Source organism: Podarcis pityusensis, assembly GCF_964106645.2.
Source record: "Podarcis pityusensis genome assembly, chromosome: W".
Classification (NCBI taxonomy): domain Eukaryota; kingdom Metazoa; phylum Chordata; class Lepidosauria; order Squamata; family Lacertidae; genus Podarcis; species Podarcis pityusensis.
Window position 1 is genome coordinate 8,070,849 of NC_138045.1, and position 20,336 is coordinate 8,091,184.

Consider the following 20,336-nt stretch of genomic DNA (forward strand, 5'->3'; position numbering starts at 1 on the left):
GAAACTCTCCCCCCAGAGTACTTGCAGGCCAAAATTGCTTACAAACAGGCACAGAAGTCAGCCAAGCACGAGTGGCAGCTAAGACGTTGGCAAGCGCTGATTGCTGCCTCTAGGCTTCGCAGCTCTCGCGGTTTTTGGAATTTAATCAACAAAAGATCGAGGAAATACCCATTGACGGTTATCCCAGCCCCGACATGGGAACAATTTCTAAGAAAATATTTCTCCCAGACAGACATCTCTAACATCCAATCTGATACTCTCTCAAGTCACTTGCCCATATGGCCAGATACTGACCCGGAGGAAATAGTAGATTTAATTGCTAAACTGAAAACTGATAAAGCCCCAGGGCCCGATCTGATCCCGGCGGAAGCTATTAAACAACACCCAATATGGTGGGCTAAAATTCTTGCAAAAATCTTTGATGCAATCAATGCCACGGGCCAGATACCTACATCATGGAAGGAGTCCATCATAATTCCTATATATAAAAAAGGACCACCAGAGGACCCAGGAAACTATCGTAATATCAGTTTATTATCAATCATCGGAAAAATCTACACTCGCTTCTTGCTAACCAGACTAACCCAATGGGCCGAAGATTCCAATCTGATAGGCCATGAACAGGTCGGGTTTAGACCAAATCGCGCTTCTATTGACCATGCTATAATTCTATATCATTTGGCGCGGAAGTATTCTTCCCCTACTCATGGTCTTCTATGTGCCGCTTTTATAGACCTGAAGGCGGCTTTTGACAGTATCTCTAGAGAGCTGTTATGGGAAAAACTGGCAAAGTGGGGCATAGAAAAAAGGCTGTTGTGGCTATTGATTAAATTACATGAAGGGACGGCCGCTAGGGTGAGGTTAACACCTGAGGGCGATCTCACAAACTCAGTTCCAATAAACAAGGGGGTACGACAAGGGTGTATCCTTGCCCCCTATCTTTTTAACCTTTATATTAGTGACATGAGGACGCCCCTAGCTGAGGCCCAAACCTCCATTCATGCACCCAGGCTTGCAGACTATCGCTGCCCCTTATTATTGTACGCTGACGATGCGGTGATCCTCTCTTATTCTCGAATCGGTTTGAGGAGGGCCCTTAAGATTTTTGCATCATATTGCCAAACAAATTTACTTACTATTAACCATTCCAAATCTAAAGTCCTAATTTTTTCCAGGAGTCGTAAACTGTATAGATGGGAACTTGAGGGGAAGCCAATTGAACAAGTTTACAAATTTCAATATCTAGGAATTTACTTCCAGTATAATATGGGATGGAAAGCGCATATCACATATTTACAAAACAAGGTGAAAGCCCTTATCTACGCTCTACTACGCTTCTTCTTTACTGAGGGGGCTATGCATGTTCCATCCGCCTTAAAAGTTTATAGTGCAAAAGTGGTTGCAACTATGGCCTATGCGGTCCCTTTATGGGGCGCCTTTGTAAACCTCTTGCCTCTGGTGACATTGCAAAATCTTTTTCTAAGACGCCTTTTGAAACTACCCTCCTGTGTAAGCAACTCTGCCATTCGCTTAGAACTTAAGACCCCCTCCCTTGAGATTCTGATGTGGAGACATGCCTTTAATTATTGGCTGTCCCTTTGGCATAAATTGCCAAACTACCATCTTATTCAGTGCCTTTGGAGAGATGAATTCACCAGCCCATGGGCAACAAAAATCCATTCCAAACTGTTGTCTTATGGAATCTCTCCTTCCGATATACTTAATTTAGATCTAATTACAGCTAAAAAGGTCATCAAACAAAGACTGGAGGAGGTAGATTTACAACAAAATCTTACCACAGGTGGAGGTACATGTTCCCCGATATATCAGGGCATTACATCTATGTCCCAGATACCTCGATATCTGTCTACTTTATCGGCTGCGTCGCATAGATTCGCATTTGTTAGAGCCAGATTTAATGTGTTCCCCTCAAATGTGCTGAGCAATAGATTTTCTAACGGTAAAATCTCTGTTTTGTGCGCATGTGACAACAAATCGATAGAATCCCTTTATCATATCTTGTTTAATTGCCCCTTATACAATGTTCCCCGATCAAGGATCCTGAGTTCAATCATTCTGGAAATTGCTGCTAAACCACCTGAATTACATCTAGCTTATCTACTCCAGGACATTGACTCTTATAGAACTTTACAGGTTGCTAGATTCCTGATCTCAGTTCTGTCATATAAAAGACTTCATGGAATGCTGCATGACTATTAAAAATTCAGTAAACTCTATGCACCATCTTTATCTTCAAGGCCATAACACGGTACATTTAGAGATTATGCGTTGAAATATTTTAGTTGATATTTTAGATTGTAAAATGCTATTGATTTTATCTATTGATTTTTATCTATTGATTTGTTTTACCTTGTGGGCTTATAGCCGAATAAAGTATTATCTATCTCATAACCCCCTCAAGCCAAGCCCAGTTCTTTTTCTTCCTCTGCTCTCCCTCCTACCACTGAGCCCTGGAGACAAAGCTTAATGGGGAGAGGGGAGGGCAGACCTCCCCTCAAGAGTCTATGCAATAATTCGCAGCCAGCTGCTGCTGGGCTGAAACTTGCAAGCTGCAAGCAGTATGAGGAAGGAGAGCAATTGAGAAACACCTTGGGGAAGCAATGTAGCCCTCTTTCTGCACCTGCAAGCCTTGTTGTGAAGAGCGAAGTCAGATTCCATGGTATCTGCACGACCTGATGCCCCATGCAGCACCCCCTCTCCACAGCCTCTCCCTCATGTGTGCTGCGAGGGCCCAAGGCGGCTCCATTTGGAAAGTCTGGCTGAGCTTCAGAGCAGTGGAGAAACCAGCAAAGGCAAGTGTAGCTCCCCTCCAAACACCAGAACAATCTCTGCACAACGGATCTTTCATTTTGAAACAACCGTTTCCCAAAAAATTAAGAGTGTGTGTGCACCAAGTACAGGAACCCAGGACAGAAAAGCAGAAAGACAAAGTTGCAGAACTTGGGGTCGGGTGGGGAGCCCAACCCAACCCAGCTGTACCCACTGCCTCAGCTCCCCTCCTGCTGCCCAGCCTGCGCCCCCTCCTCCTCCCTGGTCCCTTTAGGCAGTGCTTAGTGTTTCATGAAGAATGAACACCCTAGAACTCTACTTGGCAGAATGGGGAGAGATAGCTGAACTATAGAGAGCAGGCTAAGGCGTACGTGGGCCACAGTGGCTGCCCTGCCCCTTCTTGATGAGCATCAAGGCTGGGGGGACAGAGAAAGAGGTCCTGCAATCCCAGGACAGGCCAGGAATCCTTATGCCTGGTACCCACCAAGAGTAGCACATGCTCAGCTGCAGCAGAAGGGGAGAGCGTGGACTACTGCGCAGGGACTGAGAGCAGCAGTGGTGGTAGTAGGATGGGCAGGGGAATGACTGTCCTCCAACAGGGTCCCTCCCCAAACACCCTGAACCTGCTGCCAATGCCCTGGAACCATGTGGAAAGCCAAGTGTGCAACCGTGTCAGGAGTCAAGAGGAAAAGGTGGAAAGGGCGAAGCACAGGGAAGGGAGCTGGCACATGGCAAGATGGCACAAGGGGAAGGGCAGGCACCAGAGAACAGAGGCTGGGCCTTGCCTCTTCCCTCCCCACTTCGTCTCCAGTCACGCTTGGCACCTTTCGTAGTCATCCGCCCCCAGCAGGAAGCCCAGGAGGAAGCCGATGGCACTCGGCAGAACGTTGAGCAGAGGCCATAGCAGGAGGCTGGCGAAGAGGGTGGCTGCAGGGAAGCGAAAACATTTGCATGAGAGGAGGCGGGAGCAGGAGGAAGGCCAGCTCCCAGCCAGGACAGGCAGGCCTTACCTAGCATGTTGCCACTGACGTTGTTGCTCTCAGAGTATTTCAGCAGCTCCCGCAGGAAAGCCACCACGAAGCGGAACACGTTCTGGTGCGACCGCGGCAACTGGCAGATCACCGGCAAGACAGGGAGGGGCGGTTTGGAGTTTCAGTGTAGAGCTTTGCTAGAGGAGGGGCATGGATCACTAGCACGGTGTACTTGTTGTGTTTGCAGGTTTAGACCTGGCATTAAAAAAAGAATGTTTAAAATGGTAACCGGACTAGAACCCTGCTGGGAACTTTGGGGAATAATACACCTGTAGAGTCGGAAGGGACCACGAGGGTTAACTAATCGAACCCCCTGCAATGCCTAAGGTGGGGCTCGAACTCAGGACACTGAGATGAAGAGTCTTATGCTCTACCAACTGAAATATCTTGGGGGAAGGGCCATTGCTCTGCTTTTCATGCAGAAAGTCTCAGGCTCCACCCCCAGCATCTCCCAGGAGGGTAGGGAACATCCCTTGTCTGAAATCCTGGAGAGCCACTGCTTGTCAATTTCGACAATACTGAGCTAGATGGCCCAGAATATGGCCGCTTCCTGGGTTGGAAATTCAAGCGAGGTTCACTGAAACAGGTGGGCTATTGTTACAAGTCCTGGTCAGAAAGCAAAAAGGCAACATGTGCGCACCCCACCCCCCTCCACAACCGAGAGGGATGGTTATCAAAGGAGACATCAGCAACCTCTGCAGTTAACAAGGCTTCCCAGACCAGACTAGCCCTCCTGCCAGTGTGCCGGTTTACTGGCTTTCAGGGATGTTTTAGTGGATTTCCTGTTACTCGCAGCAACATTTGGACTAGATGACTTTGGAAATCCCTTCTGATTCTATGCTTCTGTACACACCACAGACCAGCCAGCAAGAGATGGGGCTCTGGGGCCGACCTGGCGACAGAGGTGGCTGTCATGTGAGCACTCAAGGCAGTGTTGATACAGTTCATAGCAAAGGACTGGTTCTGGCACTGCCTCCAGGAAGATGAGCAGAGCTTCGGCCACCGAGTGGTCACTGCCAGCTATTGACAGCCTGGCAAGGGAAGTGTTCTGTCCTGTTACCTGCAGCCTGCCTCCTTCCCAGGCTGGTCCAAAGCAAGAAGCTTGGTCCTTTTACATCTGGGCCCACCTTGCAAGTTCCCCCTTTTGGCGCAAGGTGGACCTTGAACCCGCAGCCCTGAGATTAAGAGTGTCACGCTCTACCAGCTGAGCCATACCACTGTAATTATCCCACACCTCCCCTCTTGACGAAGCTGCCTGCAAAGCTGATCTGCTGAGGAAATGTCCTTCTGCAGGCATGGTTTCAATCCAAACAACAAATACTAGTGGTCAACTCCAAAAGTGCGGTCAAGAAACCCTGCTTGCCAAAGAACAATTGAACGCGCCCTTGAAGCTCCTTTGCAGCCATGTCTTTACCTGTCTCCACACCTGACACCACGTATGATGCTAGATGTGGGGCCTGCGGGCCTCTCAAGGTTCCCCACCTCTGCTCTATCTAGCCAGGCTGATGTTTTCAAATGGGGGTTAAAGCTGTGAAGCTGTTTGGATGCATGACTGCACTTGACTGTGGGCATTTCATTGTGCTGTGTCCCAGAGCCTTAAGGATGGAGTGGCCTAGGAACCTTAGCCACCAGGTATATAAAAGTGAGGTCCACTCCAGCCAAGAGCGAAAGAAAACCACCAAGCAGCCCTGCTCCCCAACAATGCCCCCCAAAGAGGATACGGATCGTCTCGGGAATGCTGGTGTCCAGGCACTCAGTTATCTCCTGCAGCTCTTCCTGCATGCCCGGGGTCTGGAAGAGGTCCTCCTGAAGCAGAGTATCACCCATGCGTTAGGAAGGGATGAGGTAAATCCTGGATAGCATGAAGAACAATCCAGCCCTGGGGTGCATAATGTGAGGTCGAGGAATGCCACAATGGAGAGAAGCCCATCACCAAGAGAGCTGGCACAAGGGCTGAGAATTGTATCCCGCCTGCTTTCCACAGTAGCATTCCTACTACCCTTCTCATGATTTGGGGCAATGGGAGAGTGAAATCATTCCCCGCGTCTTCTAGTGATGAGTCTCAGAGAGCCGCTTTGCTAGGGATAGACAGACAATGGTTGGGAACACTTGGGTTCTTCTGAGCCGCTCTAAGGAATAGCATATGCTGGATGTCCCACCCGCTGCCGCTCCACCAAGGTGCCGCTATACTCACAGCAGGAGTTTGTAAGAGCGAGTCGGTAGCTAAGATATAAATCAATTGTGGCGTTTGGAACCTGCACACCCCAAAACTGGTACTGGATTCCAGCCCACACCCATGCTTTCAATGGTACAGTCCCCCTCAGCTCACCTGGTGGCAGGCATTCTTGAAGAGGTGGACCACCAAAAGCCAGATCTCTCTGGCCGCTCAGTGGAGTCATCACCATCCTGGGGTACGATATCCAGAAACTGCTTCTCCTGGAGGTCCAATGACAAGCGGGACTGGCATGAGAGCCTGACAGAATGTGTGCCTGTATGCATTCTTTCCTTGCTCCAGCTGGGTGGACAAGTCTTGCCCTCTGAGGCCACAACTAGGGCTGGGCGATAGCTGGCTTTCAACACGGTGATATAGCACTAGCTAAACACTGCAATACACCAATATATCGCGATGTCTGAAATAAGATGGAGCTATGTAGAGGCATTGGCTGGCTTCACGGTTTCCCCCGCATTGTGATTTTTGCTGCCCCCTGCAGGAGGGCAGGGGAAAGCTGAACCGGCAGAGTCCACAGGGGCTGCAGGAATCTTGAGAAGCATTGTCTGGCTTCACAGTTTCCCCCCACATGGTGTTTTTTGCATAGTACACACACACATCATGATTCGCAATATATTGCCAGGTCAGAAATTATGAAACCAGTCTCACTATCTAGACTTCAAGCTGATTTCAAAATATATCTATATTGACATATTGCCCGGCCCTAGCCACAGCAAGCATCTCAAGTGGGAAAACAAAAAAACAAATTGCTCGCACCCCAAATCCAAGCTCCCCCTCCCCCTATTAATATGCAGCTCGTAATCCTCCCACTCCGGATGTGCAGTTCACCCCAAAGCTTACTGAATACGCAGCTGTGGACATGAGGTTTGGCTAACATTTTATTTAAATTGCTGGAACCTGCCCTGGGACCTTAGGGTGAAGGGCAGGAAATAAGTAACAAAAACAGCAACAGAACATGGATGGGCCTTCATAGGTTGATGGGCTGCAGCCCCAGCCAGCATGATGAGATGATGGGGTCACATGTTCACCACCCCTTGTCTAGAGCACGTTGCAGAGGCAGTGGTAGAAACTGAGCAACAGCTGGAGCCCCAGCCCACGACTTTGTCTGGGCAATGCAGCACACAGCAGCTGGTGAACCATGCCTCCGGCCTCCTTCCCATCTTCCTCTCCAGAAATGTTCAGGGTGGTTAGTTCTATCTCAAGCTACCACATTCAAGAGAAAGAGAAAGAGAGGAGGGGGGAGCAAGAGAGCTTTAGGAGCACAGCAATGGCAAGCAGCCCATCACTCAAAGGAGCTGGCAAGGATGGAGAATTTGACCCCCTCATCCCCAGGGCAGCTGTTGATTAGGACCCAGTTCATCCCCCCCCCCAATACTCCCCGCTCCTGTCTTGAGAGAGAGAGAGAGTGTGTGTATTGGTGTGGGGAATGACACATACTGTATCAGAGTCTTAGTGCAAGAGTAGCTGGTGCATGCTAAAGAACACAGGAGCCTTGCTGGGTTAGATCAGCATTTTGTTCCCACAATGGCCAACCACATGCCCTTGGGAGTCCATAGGGACACGGGGACAATAGCACTCTGTCTATCATGTTCCCCAGAAACTGGTAATCAAAAGCATGTGGTTTCTGATAATAGTGGCAAGAAATAGCCTTGACCGGTAGCCACTGATAAACATATCCTCCATGGTTCTAAATGTCTACAGCTGTCCAAATTGACAGTCACCACTGTCTCCTTGTGGCTAGGATAATACACCCAAGTAGATCTGATTTCGAGAGGAGTGACATTTCCCTGAGCCACCCCAAAGCAGCCACTACTGCTTCCCAAATGCCAGTGCTCAGGTGGTAAGAGTAAGCCAGAGTGGTATAGCCTGTGCAGCAGTTGCTGAGCACAGAGACAAGGAGAAAACTGGCTCTTGGGGCCAGAGGGGGCTGGCGCCTGCATCATGATACTGGGCTTTCTGCCTCCCGTGCTGCCAATCGCAAGCGGACCCAGAGTCAAGCAGCGCAAAATCAGTGACAAGCAGTGATGGCAAATTCTGGTTTCGTCTCCATTCTCCTCTGCCGAGTTCTACAAGGGCCACGTTGAGACTAGGGAAGAGACCAAAGCAGAGAGCTAGAGCCACCACCTGGACTGGATTTGAGTCAGAAGGCAGGCAGGTGCGGGTTGCCTGAGAGGAAAGTCAGGTTGGTGGGGTAGTGCCTGGTTTGCCCTAAGGGACCAGCTGCCACTGCATGGAGCAGCTGCTGATCGTTGACAAGGGCAACTCCATTTACGTGCCTTCGGGGCACATGCACACTGGAAGGGGCACTTGAAGGGGCAAAAATGTCCCCCCCAAGAGCACAAAAGCGGCAAAGCGGCATGGAAACAGCATCTCGACTCCCTCCCAGGAGCTTTGGCACCGACCTTTCAGGCCTGTGGAGAGTTGGAGCAAGGAGTTTTGCAGGGAGGCTGGCAAGTGCTGCTGGTTTTCAAAAGGCCTTTCTAAAGGGTTTCCGGAAGTTTAGAGGGTGTTTGCAGGCTTTTCCAATGCTGTCCCCAATATACGCAATTTCATTTAAACGCACGGTACCTCGGAACGCAACCCCCGTGTAAACGGGGCGTTGCCTGTACCTGATTTGAGCCCGCCAGAAGAACATCTAGAGGATAGCAAACCAACTGTTACCTTTTCTAGGAAGCTGTCTTCTCCCCGAGATCAGAGGAGGAAGGCAAGAGCAAAAGACAACCAAGGGTGTTAATGGCACAGGCCCTGAGAAGAGAAAGAAACAGCCCGTTGGCTGAACAGTATCTGGGCAGATGGCAGGGAAATGCACACGGTTCAGTGGCCCTGCGAAAGGGCAGGTGGGAGGACCAGAACCTGGGATGACTCAGTCAAGGCAAACAAAGGGCATGAACAGCACACAGGAAGCGGGTGCACAGCTACAGAAGCTGAATGCAGCGGAGGACCCCCAGCCCCCACATTGCTGAGTGGAAGAGCAGCTGTTTTTCAAGCAGGCAAGCAGAGTGGGAAGGGTAGACATCCAGCAGATGAACCTGCCAGGTAAATCAACCCCTTTCCCTACCAGGTCCATAAGTCTGGTGACGGGAACTTCGCCAATCGGCTGCCTCATCCAGCACAAGGCTTCCAAGGAGGTCCTGAAGCAGCTTGGTAGGTAGCTCCCCCTGATGGTGAGGAAATAGTCCTTGCCACGGTCAAGGTGAAGGCCAAAGATAGCCTCAATCTTCTCTTCCTTGCTGACGTACACATCCAGGGAAATGTCCACCGTCTCACCTAAAACGGGAGGAGGTCAGGTAGATACACTCTTTGGCACAGCCAAGTTGGCTTGTCTGTAAATTAAAAGTTAAGACGGTGAATAATTGAACAGAAGGACACAATAGGAGCCTGCTGGATCAGGCCAATGGCCCATCTAGTACAGCCTCCTGTTCTCACAGGTGTATGGGGAAAACCTTAACTTCAAGAATTAGGAAAAGAAGCGACTCAGTTCCCACCCCCACCCCACTTTCCTCTCTAGTCCTCCAAAGCAGCAGCTGCACAGAAGATGGTGACAGGATACTGGGGGGTGAGAGAAAGTGACCCTAACAAAAGAATATAAAAAGGGAAAGCATTTATTTGTCTCCTAAAGGATTTTTGCGCCCCAATGTAACTTTCTTTTTTAGTTTACATTTCATTGAGTTTTTAAAAGTTTGGCTAGTTCTATATGTTCCCCAAGATATTTTTGTGCCTCCACAACATAAAAATACGCATTTTTTTTTAAAGAAGTAATTTTTGGACCCACTGCTCTCACTGGTTCCCTGCGATGCCAAAAGGTTTTTTGGGACCCTCCAGCATTGTTTTGCTTCAATTCATTTGTGTGTGTGTGTGTGTTTAAAGCTGGTCACACACACTTTTACACTTTGGGCTCAGCTGCTTTGACGTGTGGCCCTTGGAGGCTTGAGCATGGGGCAATGCAGCCCACAAATGTTTTTTTTAAAATAAGATATTTATTGAGATTTTCAAAATATTACAAAATAAAAATAAAAAAAGAAGAAAATACAAAATAAAAATGGTTAAAAACAACTCAATCTTTCCATTACTTATTTTTCATTAGCTTGTTTCCCGGACCTCCTCATGCCTCCCTTTTTTGTATTCCAGTTCGGTTTGTTGGTTCAGCAAATCCTTACCCTCTTTGTTTATCCTAGTCTTTAATCTTAAAATATTGTAACGTTAAATTTTTACCTATTAATAATCCATTTTTCATACTCCCTTATACTATTACAGCTGAAAACCACTTAATTTCTATCCAACATCATTCTAACATTCATTAATTTTACAATATTTCTGTAGATAGTCTTTGAATTTCTTCCAACCTTCTTCCACTGACTCTTCTCCCTGGTCTCGGATTCTGCCAGTCATTTCCGCCAGTTCCATATAGTCCATCACCTTCATCTGCCATTCTTCCAGAGTGGGTAGATCTTGTGTCTTCCAATACTTTGCTATGAGTATTCTTGCTGCTGTTGTGGCATACATAAAAAAAGTTCTATCCTTCTTTGGCACCAATTGGCCGACTATGCCCAGGAGAAAGGCCTCTGGTTTCTCCAAGAAGGTATATTTAAATACCTTTTTCTTTTTCTTTTTTCTTTTTTTTTTAAATGATATTTATTTAAAGTTTCATCAATACATAAAAAATCCCCAACCCTAACCCAAAAAAGAAAAAAGAAAAAATAATAAAATAAGAAAAAAAGAGAAGAAAAAATACAAATCTCAAATTTCGACTTTTCATTTGCTTGATTCTTGAACCTCCTCACACCTCCCTTTTCGTATTCTAGTTTAATTCGTTATTTCAGCAAATTCTTCCCATATTTCTCAATTTTAATTTATAATTAATCTTCACAATCTATCTTATTTGTTAATCGACATAACCTTTCCCTCTTTTAATATAATCTGTTATTCAATTTACCTTAATCTTTAACCTTATCTTATCTTAAAAATCTCATCACATTCATACATTTCTCCTTAAAATCATTTCTACTAAAGCCAATTTGGTTCCTTTCCAGCATATTCCCTCAAATTTCATTGATATTAGACAAATTTCATTAATGTTAGACTAATTCCAAAATTATCATAAAAATTTCTATGATTTTCATCCAACGTCCCATCTTCCTGGTTTCAGTCATATCAGTCCTTTCTGTCCGTTACATAGTCCATCAATCTGGTGTTCTGATGTCCGAGGCCCTTAAATCACTTCTAGGCCCCTTCTGCAAATTTTTTTGTTCTTGTTTGTGTTTACGCAGTTCTTTGTCTATTGTTGGTTTCTGGGGGAGTGGGTCTCCGGAGGGTTCCATCCAGTGATAATTTCCATTTTCCTTCATTATATTGTCCCCTTCCCCCCAGTCCCACTCCCAATCTTCGTCTTTGTAGTCCAAAAAGTATGTATCCAGAAGATAGTTATTCACCTGATTCACGGTCACACTGGAGTTAAAAGCTTCCTTAACTTCAAATGCTTCCCAGCACTCTCCAAAGTCCATCTTCCAATGCAGTAGCTTTTGTTCCTGGAAAACTTTGGGTCTTTCCATTTGTGTTGTGTAATAGATAGCTACTGCCTCTTCCTCCTCCATCTGCCCTTGGACTTGCTTTATCAAGCCAGGTTCATCCTTATTCCCTGTTAAATCATATTGGCTGGCCACAGCACTCATAAAATCCAGTTTTTCATTCATCAGACTCACTTTCTCGTGCAGCTGCTCCAGCAAAACATTAGTCCTACCAAGGGCAGACACCAAACCTTCCTGCCAATACATTTCTATTCGAAAACAAGGTCAAACAGCTGTTCCCACGATCCAAATCTCACAAATGCAAGCTGCGACTGCAAACTGACAGGCTCCCTCTAGGGGACACAATTTCTGTTTGTATCCATTATTATTATTATTTTTTTAAAAGAAAGTATCCAACAAAGAAAGTTACTTTCAATTTCAGGTCCTTTCAATTTCAAATACTTTGTTTCTTTAAAGAGCAAAAATGCAGAAGGTAGCGTTGAAGTTAATTTGTTTCTTCTTCTTTTTTTTTTATTTTTAACTATCTGTCAAAAGTACTCCACTTTCAATCAATGGACGTCTCAAGCGATTTCTGTCCCGACACCCCGTCCCCAGGTTTGGGACAGTGGAAATTTAGATTCCTTTTCTCACTTCCTGCAGGATTAAGCTGTCAAATTCCCCCCCCCCCTTCTCCTGCTTCCAAGGGGGTTTTGTTGGTTATGGGTGCCGGAAATTTCCAACTTTAAAAGAACTTTTCAGGCTATTAGGTTGCAAGATCTTTGCTTCAAGCTGTATACAAGGACGGGAGGCGGACTTCCTGTTTACACCTTCCCGCTTCGTGCCTAATTTCATAAATTTAAAAGTTCCTTAGTCCAATTCTCCGTTTTTACTCACGGGTACTTGATTTAGAGTCCAAATGTCATCAGGAAAAAGTCAGCGCTCTCCGGCGATGGCTGCGCGGCTTCCCTCCATGGAAATAGCAATCAGTTCGCAGCACCGCGCTGCTCCACCCGCTTCACTCCGGAGCCCCGAAAATGGGTTTCCTCGTGAGTAGGGGAGGCGCTTTGGTGCTCTGCCGAACCCCACGTTCCCAGGCTTCTCCCGCCTGGGATTTCTAGTGGGCCCCCGCCTTTGCCGCGGCGGGAAGCCCCAGTTTCCACAGAGACCGTTCCTCCAGTCGGAGGAACTCCGCCATTCACCGATGGCGCTGACCCGGAAGTCCTTATTTAAATACCTTTTTCAATTTATTATAGATCATCTCCCAGAAAGCCTTAATCCTTGGGCACGTCCACCAAAGGTGAAAGAATGTACCTTCAGTTTCTTTACATTTCCAACATTTATTATCGGGCAAATGACAGATTTTTGCAAGCTTGACTGGGGTCATGTACCACCTGCATATCATTTTCATAATATTCTCTCTTAAGGCATTGCATGCCGTAAACTTCATACCTGTGGTCCATAACTGTTCCCAGTCAGCCATCATTATGTTATGTCCAACATCTTGTGCCCATTTAATCATAGCAGATTTCACTGTTTCATCCTGAGTATTCCATTTCAACAGCAAGTTATACATCTTTGACAAAATCTTAGTTTTGGGTTCTAACAGTTCTGTTTCTAATTTTGATTTTTCCACCTGGAAACCAATTTTCTTGTCCGAATTATATGCCTCCATTATCCGATAATAATGAAGCCAATCTCGCACTTTGTTTTTTAGTTTCTCAAAACTCTGCAATTTCAGTCTATCTCCCTCTTGTTCCAGAATTTCCCAATATTTCGGCCACTTGGCCTCCATATTGAGCTTTTTCTGTGCTTTTGCTTCCATCGGTGACAACCACCTTGGGGTTTTGTTTTCCAATAAATCATTATATCTTATCCAGACATTAAACAAGGCTTTCCTGACAATATGATTCTTAAATGCTTTATGTGCTTTGACCTTATCATACCACAGATATGCATGCCATCCAAATACGTTGTTAAAACCTTCTAAATCCAAAATGTCTGTATTTTCAAGAAGCAGCCATTCTTTCAACCAGCAGAAAGTTGCTGATTCATAATAAAGTTTAAAGTCTGGCAGGGCAAATCCACCCCTTTCCTTTGCATCAGTTAATATCTTAAATTTTATTCTGGGCTTCTTGCCCTGCCAGACAAATCTAGAAATGTCTCTCTGCCACTTCTTGAAGCAATCCATTTTGTCCACAATTTGCAATGTTTGAAACAAAAACAAAATTCTAGGCAATACATTCATTTTTATCGCAGCAATACGACCCAGCAGTGAAAGCTTCAAATTTGACCAAATTTCTAAATCTTTTTTCACTTCAGCCCAGCATTTTTCATAGTTGTCTTTAAATAGATTCCCATTTTTAGCTGTCATGTTAATCCCCAGGTATTTCACTTTCTTAACCACTGTTAAACCTGTCTCATTCTGAAACCTCTCTCTCTCTCTCAGTGTTAAATTTTTCTCTAAAACCTTGGTTTTTAACTTATCCAGTTTAAATCCTGCAACCTGACCAAATTCTTGAATCAGTTCTAAAACCCTTTTGGTACTAGATTCTGGCTCCTGTAACGTCAATACTAAGTCATCTGCAAATGCTCTCAATTTGTACTGTTTGGCTCCGACTTGTATACCTTTAACTAACTGGTCCATTCTAATCATATTCAGCAAAACCTCCAGGACCGAAATAAAAAGCAATGGGGAAATTGGGCAACCTTGTCGTGTCCCTTTTTCTATCTTAAATTCTTCCGTCACCACATTATTTACAATTAGTTTAGCCTTTTGTTCTGAATAAATTGCACTTGTACCGTTTTCAAAGCCTTGGCCTACCCCCATCCCCTGTAGGTTCTTCTTCATAAAACTCCAAGAGATATTATCAAAAGCTTTCTCCGTGTCCACAGATATCAAAACTGCTTTAGTATTTATGTTCACTTCTAGTTTTTCCAAAATATCAATTATATTCCTCAAATTGTCAGACAAGTGTCTTCCCGGGAGAAAGCCCGCTTGGTCTTTATGAATCTCTTCCATCAACACTTTTTTCAATCTCTTGGCCAAAATGTCTGCAAAAATTTTGTAATCCACATTAAGTAATGATATGGGGCGGTAGTTCTTAAGCTGAGTCTTTTCAGTCTCTGTTTTCGGTATAAGTGTAATATACGCTTCTTTCCACGACTCTGGTGCCCTTTTCCCTTCCAATATTTCATTGCAGACTTCCTTTAAAGGTTGTACTAACCACTCTTTCAAGGATCTATAGTATCTAGAAGTCAGCCCATCCGGTCCTGGAGATTTGCCCAATTGCATATTTTGAATGGCACCTTCTACTTCCTGTTCAGATATTTTATAATTCAACATTAATTTACTTTCTTGAGAGATTTTTTGTAATCCATTTATCTTCAGAAATTGATCTATGTCCATTTCTTTCTGTGGCCCTTGTATGTATAATTGTTTAAAGTACCTCTGGAAACAGTTTCTAATCTCATTTGGGTTGTGTATATTCTTTCCTTCCACTTCTAAATTTGTAATAATATTTATTTTTTGTCTTTTTTTCATTTGCCAAGCCAGCAATTTCCCACATTTATTAGCTGATTCAAATGTTTTTTGTCTCATTTGTTTAATTTTCCATTCTATTTCCTGATTCATCATTTCCATATATTGTACTTGATATAACTTTATTTCTCTCAAAATCTCCTGCGACTTTGGTTTTGCTCTCAATTTCTTCTCACTTTCTTTTATTTTCTCCAAAATTTTATCTTTCTTCTCATTTTGGCTTCTCTTCTTTATTGCATTCTGTTGCATCAGAACCCTCTCATGACCGCTTTGCTTGCATCCCGGATTACTCTTTTTTCAACATTAGTGTTCATATTTATTTCAAAATAGTCTCTCAAGGTTTTTTGGGCCTTTTTATACACTTCTTCATCTCTGAATAAGGTGTCATTCATCCTCCATCTGAAGGAGCCAGTTGATATTAGTTTCATCTCCATCCTTACAGCATTGTGGTCGGAGCAGGTTTTTGGACAAATTTCCACTTTCTTTATCTTTGGTGCCATTCCTCTAGTTATCCATATTTGGTCAATTCTAGTCCATGTCATCTTGGCTTCAGAAAAGAAGGTTCCCTCTCTTCCCAACGGATTCTTTGTTCTCCAAGTATCGACTAAGTCCAAGTTGTCTGTCATCTCGAAAAATGTTTTCGGTAGTCTACCATCCTTGGTGACTACCTGTCTTTGTGCCTTATCCATATTTGTAGATACTACTCCATTCATATCCCCCATCAAGATCAGATTGTAATCCAAATAGTCCATTAAGGTCTCATGCAACTTTTTAAAGAATTCAGATTTCCCCTCATTCGGTGCATAAATTCCTACTATCAAAAAATTCTCTCCTTGAATTTGAATTTCAATTGCCACAAATCTTCCTTGATTGTCTTTAAAAATGAATTTCGGTGATAGTCTCTCCTTTGCTTAAATCACTACTCCTCTTTTTTTAACTTTGTCAGATGAAATAAACTCCTGTCCCAATCTCTTGTTGATCAATACTTTCCTACGTAGCCTTATCACGTGTGTTTCCTGTAGGCAAATCAAGTCCAATTGTTCCTTTTTTAGTAAATGAAAAACACTTTTCCTTTTCTGAGGAGAGTTGAGGCCATTACAATTCCAACTTAATAGTTGCAGAGCCATGATGGGGTTACTTCTCTTTACCTCCAACTGCGCCAAGTGTTTGTTCTTGTTCTGTTGGTGGTGTCACTTTCTCTGAACCATGCAATCCAAAAGATAAGTTTGCTATATCTAGTATTCCTCTTTCCAGTGCTTTTGGCTCTTCTCCAGATTCCACTTCTTTCTGTAGGTCTTCTCCGTGGTCTTTCAAGAATCTATCTTTGTCATTGACTGATCTTATTTTTATCTTTCTTCCTTTATATTTAAAGGACAGGCCTTGAGGGAATTCCCACCTAAAGATGATTCTCTTACTTCTCAGCAGGGCAACCAGATCTCCGTAATTAAGCCTTAAGTCCAAAAGATGTTTTGGAATGTCCTTAAATATCTCCACACTTGACTCATATATTTCCAGAGTCTTTTGGTAATGCAGATTCAAGATTTTGTCTCTCTCCTCTTTTGTTCGAAGGGTAATCAAACAGTCTCTCACCTTGTTCTTCCTTCCTCCTCTTCCAAGTCTAAATGCGCTCACTATCTTAAATTCTTCCTTCCCCAAATCCTGTTGCCAGAAGTCTGCAAATTCCTGCGTAAGAAAGTCAGTCAAGTTATCTTTCTCAAGTTCTGGTACAGCCCTGATTCTCAAATTTCTTTGTTTCTCCTTCAATTCAATCATAGACAACGTCAAACCGTGGTCCTCGAGTTGCCTATATATCGGTGGTATCTTCTCTTGAGTAGCAGTTGCTATGTCTTTTGCTTCTTCGGCTGTCTTTCGGGTCAAAGCAGATTCCTGTAACAATTTCTCAATAGTCTCTGTATTGGTATTCACCTTCTGTCCCAAATTATTAATACTTGTAGTATTTTGGTCAATTTTAACTGATGCTTCGGCTACTTGTTTATTTGTTTCAGCTACTTGTTTAGTTAAATTTTCCAAAGATTCATTAATTTTTCCTAGTGCCAGGGCCAAAATGTCTTCAGACAACATTACTTTTGGTTTAACTTCTGGGGGTGCAGCCCCTGATAATCCAGATGGTCCAGAAGGACCAGATGTTGAAGCTCTTCGCTGCGACGCAGTATCTGTCCGATAGGGTCTGCCAGACCTAGTAGTTTCTTCCTGAATCAACTCTAACTTTCCTCTTCCATCTGCCATAACACTCTCATAGAAGTCCAAGGTCAATCCCACGGCTAGAATTTGTTTTGAAATGGAAAATTCCCCTAGCCCAGTTGTTATTGTAGCAATGTCAAACCTCCTCTAGGGGGACACAGTAACAGTCAAAGCTTGCAACTTTTTTAAAAAAAAGTAGTCCTTATAAATCCCCCAATTCACAAGAAAACAACAGTTTCAATTGCACTTAATCAGTTACTTTAAAGCCAGGAGAAGTCCAGAAACACTGTATCTCTCTTGCAGAGTTAGCTGTCAAAAGTACTCTGTTTACCGATAGTGCTTTTCACAGAGCGGCATTCCTTGTCTCAGGGCAGTCCGTTCCCAGGTTCTAAGCGGTGGATTTTAGCTTCCTTTCCCTCTTTTTTTTTTTTTTGCAGATAAATACAGTTCAAACCTTTCCCCCCTCCTCTCCTGCAATCCGGAGGGGAGATCGCTTTTCTGATGTTAGGATTTAAGTCTTTTTTCAAACGTTTCCGCTTACAGTCTCTTTGCTTTGATCTGTTTACAGTCTCTTTCAAAGTTTCCACTTACAGTCTCTTTGCTTTGATCTGTTTACAAGAAAGGAAGGCGGACTTCCTGTTTATACCTTCCCGCTTCGGTGCCGAATTAAGTTATTTTTCCCTTTAAATCCAATTTTATCCTACTCACGGGTAGTTGCTTTCGAAGTCAAATTGTCCCAGGAAAAAGTCAGCGCTCTCCGATAACGGCTGTGCGGCTTCACTCCGCGGAAGAAGCAGTCGACTCTCAGCACCGCGCCGCTCACCCCGTCTCGCTCCGGAGCCCATAAAAGGGTCCCTTCGCAGTTTGGGGGGGCGCAAAAGGTGCCCGCCAAGTCCCCACGTTCACAGGCTTCACCCGCCTGTGATTTTTGAAGGGTCCCCACTTCGCCGCAGGGGTCAGACCCGATCCCACCGAGCTGGTCCCTCAGAAACTCAGAGGGAATCCGCCATTACCGATGGCACCAACCCGGAAGTCTCTGCAGCCCACAAATGTTAAGCCTCCCCTGCTCTACCAAACTCCCAAGGTTTGAGGGAGGAGGGTTGGGAAGAGGAGGGGAAAAGGGGGGATGAAAAGGAAACCAAGGACTTCCCTAGATGACCCTTGGGGTCCCTTTCCAACTCTACAGTTCTCTGATTCCAGAGAGAGACGCGCTGGGCTCCAAGTATCCCTCGCAGGGCTCAGTGCGAAGCCATGGCTTACAATACTGGTTGTCACTGAGCTTGGGGATAAAGGAGAAGTGGAGGGTGACCTGCCCGTTGTTTGTGATCTGGAACTTCTCCTTCTGCAGCTACCGGAACTTCACATTCTCAAACGGAAACTGCAGAGCAAAAAGGGGGGGGGGAGGAAAGAGAGTGCTTGCCTTCAGCAGAGGCAAGGAAACGTGCTCCAGGGGGAAGTTTGTCCTTGGCCCCGGGCTCTCATTTAGGGGACTGCACATGCAACAGGTCCACGTGGGGCTCTCCAGATCTTGCTGCACTTGCCACTGGCCATGTTGGCTGGGGATGATGGGAGTTGTAGTCCAGCATCTGGAGGGCACCACGCTGGCTACCCCTGGAGTCTTTGCCTGCGAGGAAGAGGAAGAGGCTGCCGCTCAGTGGAAGGGCATCTGCCTTGCATGCAAAGGTCCCAGGTTCTATCCCCAGCATCTCCAGGTAGGGCTGGGAGAGATCCCCCGGAAATCCTGGGGAACTGCTCAAGACTGAGCTAGATGGGCCAAGGGCTTCTTTCCCCCCTGGTCTTTTTGCAGCAAACCCTCTTTAAGGGGTTGGAGAGGATCCTATTCGTCTTTACCTCCCTCCAGGGAGGGAAGGAATTCGTTCTCCATCCTGTCCATCAACTGAACAATATCTTCAAACACTTTCTGGTACCGTCGGTCAGCCACAACCTTCACCTATGGGGGGGGGCAGAGCACATTTGTTGGGGCTATGGACTGAAGGGGGGGGCATGAGTTAAGAGCAGAAAGGCCTGATGCACCCCCCTGTTCCCAGCCCTGAAAGAGGCAAGTACTGTAACTCTGAGAGCTTCCCCAGGATGGCAGCGGCTGTGACTTCCAGACCCAATGGGCTGAAGCCAAATGCTCCAAGCCAAGTACCACAGAAGCTCCATTGCATGAATGGAGCCAACGGTTAAGGTATACAGTTCAGCCCATGTGGTCTGCCATGCCTGCAGGAGCAGCGTGTACTCAGAACAGTGGAGAATGGAAGCCTAGGGATTTAACAGAGCCAGAACCTGCCCACTCCTTGCACCGGAAGTCATTGGCCAAGGAGGAGCTCTGTGGAAAGGGGCCTGGTTGTTGGTCAGGGCTTGCCCAGATTCGAGGAGGTGCCACATAGCAGGCAACTAAAAACCCTGAATAGACGATAGCCCTGGCCAGGGCAGGTGTTACCCCTGTGAGGAAGAGGGAGCTGACGGGCTTGTGGTCGCTCCTTTTCAATTCCATGTGGCTTCGGTAGCTGAGCTGATTCACGCTGCCTCCTCTCCAGAGGATTGGCTCACACCATGCTGGCACACGGCACTTCCCACTGCAAGGAGACAGGAGAGACACCAGGACTGTTGGACTGGCTGAGGCAACACACAAGGCTCACACAGTCAAACTTTGGCTTCACACATGGCGTGTGATCTTGAACCCGGTCAAGAGCTGGAGATGATGGGGCTTGGGAGTCCAACTTCTGAAGGGGCGGACCTTGCAGGTGTGCAGGCATTTTGCCTCATGGAGAGAGTTGTTAGGAAATCAAAAGCTGCCTTCTACCAGGTCAGAATGAATTTCTGACCTCCCCCAGTTTGGATTCCTACATTGCAGGGGGTTGGACTAGATGACCCTCGTGATCCCTTCCAACCCCACAATTAATTAAGTCTACTCTGGCTGGCAGCAGCTCTCTGTGGCCCAATCCTTTTTCAGGTGGCGGTGCCTTTCAACTTGAGACTCTGCATACAAAGCATATGGCACACCACCAAATGATGATCCTTCCCCAAAGCAAGGG

At 45.6% G+C, this 20,336-nt stretch overlaps 1 pseudogene across 1 annotated transcript in view; it reads right to left on the bottom strand.

Moving 5' to 3' along the window:
* Positions 1-3,601: 3,601 nt before the first annotated feature.
* Positions 3,602-20,336, bottom strand: part of LOC308467622 (inositol polyphosphate 5-phosphatase OCRL-like) — a 38,326-nt pseudogene continuing 21,591 nt past the window's right edge. Inside the window, exons 7-15 of the transcript in view lie at positions 19,742-19,877; positions 19,136-19,246; positions 18,508-18,673; positions 9,110-9,318; positions 6,151-6,281; positions 5,543-5,627; positions 4,714-4,841; positions 3,801-3,912; positions 3,602-3,717 (exon numbers count right to left, since the gene is read on the bottom strand). The product of the transcript in view is annotated as an inositol polyphosphate 5-phosphatase OCRL-like (transcript). The remainder of the gene's footprint in view (positions 3,718-3,800; positions 3,913-4,713; positions 4,842-5,542; positions 5,628-6,150; positions 6,282-9,109; positions 9,319-18,507; positions 18,674-19,135; positions 19,247-19,741; positions 19,878-20,336) is intronic.